Source organism: Nannospalax galili, unplaced genomic scaffold, assembly GCF_000622305.1.
Source record: "Nannospalax galili isolate Female #2095 unplaced genomic scaffold, S.galili_v1.0 scaffold1082, whole genome shotgun sequence".
NCBI classification, from domain to species: domain Eukaryota; kingdom Metazoa; phylum Chordata; class Mammalia; order Rodentia; family Spalacidae; genus Nannospalax; species Nannospalax galili.
Genome location: NW_008348580.1, coordinates 11,935 through 14,031, shown reverse-complemented (window position 1 = coordinate 14,031; position 2,097 = coordinate 11,935).

Below are 2,097 nucleotides of genomic sequence, written 5' to 3'. Positions count from 1 at the left end.
ATTGTTGTAATATGAGCAAAATCATATCTAATTATATAGTCCAGTTTTGAGTAACTTTTCATTTCATGTATGCATGATTTATTTTTAAATGAATTTTAAGTGAAACCATCCTAATTCATGAAAAAACAATTGCTTTGAGTTCTCCATAATTTTAAGGATTTAGCAATGGGTCCTGAGGCATTTGAGAAGTACTGATATTGATAATACTTACAAGCACCTATATGCATGGTTAATTAGGCATGAGTATTCAGGGCTTATAATATTAATCTCTTTTCCTTTATTGATTCGCTTTTCAAAGCTGAGGCATTTGAGAAGTACTGATATTGATAATACTTACAAGCACCTATATGCGTGGTTAATTAGGCATGAGTATTCAGGGCTTATATTAATCTCTTTTCCTTTATTGATTCACTTTTCAAAGGACAGAAAAACAAATATATCTTTCTAAACAATCATGAGACAGTTCTTGACAACACTTAGAGTAAAGGCCATAACAAATTTTGGGGGATGGGGATCATAAAGACATGAAGGCAGGAGGAACATGGCTGAACATCAGTGCCCTCCACAGTGATGTAATGGTAGCCTCACCAGGAGTCACATTCATACTAGAAAGTTTTGCTCAGTAACCTAGATCAGTAACCTAGACAGTTCCTGTGAAACTTGGGAACCACAATGGAAAAAGTGTATTCTGAATGAGAGTCTGTCTTCCTGTTCTCCATCTGCTCCGTCAGGCACCCAAAGGGGCTTCTGTCTAGGCTTGAGGTTTTTCTGTACCCACAAGCAGCAGCTGAGTTGTGTGTAGGGGGTGGGAGAGGATCTAGTTTTTCTGGCTTTCAACTCAGAGTGGAGATGCAGAGAATGCAGCTGAGGTCTGCTTTCTGTTCCTCTGTCATTTTCCATATCAGGGATGTCTTGTCATAGGCCTTTCACTAGACTCATTCTTTGTTTTCCTCCTTGTCACCACAGGATCCAGCTGTTAATAGGTTACTTTGCTGAGGGGGTTCAAGAAATATGCCCAAACCACAATGCAAAAATACTACTAATAGAAAAACAAGATATGTACCCATTAAAACTCACCAATCCTTCAGAAGTGTCCTACAGTAAGAACCACACAGAAGAACTCCAGAACAAGGAATTTAAAAGAAAAATCAGGGGCTGGAGAGATATCTCAGCAATTAAGAGCACTGTCTGTTCCTCTGTCATTTTCCATATCAGGGATGTCTTGTCATAGGCCTTTCACTAGACTCATTCTTTGTTTTCCTCCTTGTCACCACAGGATCCAGCTGTTAATAGGTTACTTTGCTGAGGGGGTTCAAGAAATATGCCCAAACCACAATGCAAAAATACTACTAATAAAAAAACAAGATATGTACCCATTAAAACTCACCAGTCCTTCAGAAGTGTCCTACAGTAAGAACCACACAGAACTCCAGAACAAGGAATTTAAAAGAAAAATAAGGGGCTGGAGAGATATCTCAGCAATTAAGAGCACTGGCTTCTCTTGCAGAGGACCCGGGTTCAACCCCCAGCACCCATATGATAGCTAACAGCCATCCTTAACTCCAGTTTCAGGGAATCTGTCACCCTCTTATGACCTCCATGGGCACTGCACGATGTGGATGCATTTCCATACATGCAGGCAATACATTTTTATACATAAAGAAAAATAAAATAGTCTCCTTTAAAAGAAAAATCATAAACATGATCAAAGAATTCAATGACTTTAAAGAATGCACAAGGAACCTAGGGGATAAAGGGAAAGAAGGAGCTCAAGAGAGGTAGGACCATAGGAGAAGGGTATTATTATGGGAGAAAGGGGGGAATGGGGGCACCTTAAGAGGGAAAACCATGATGGAGGGCTGAGACAATGTGAGAGATAAACAATGCCCAGCTAGCTTTGAAAACCAGTGGGAACCATATTACTCCTACAACCTACTGACAAATTATACATAGCAGATCAAGAAATATATGTCTAGGTAAGGTTTATCTGAGAACAACTGGTCTTTGCCTAAGATTTATCTACATGACACACAGTAATTAAAAATACCAGACTGGTGGAACTAACCTTCTTGGGTGTTTAACAGACATACTTTGAGG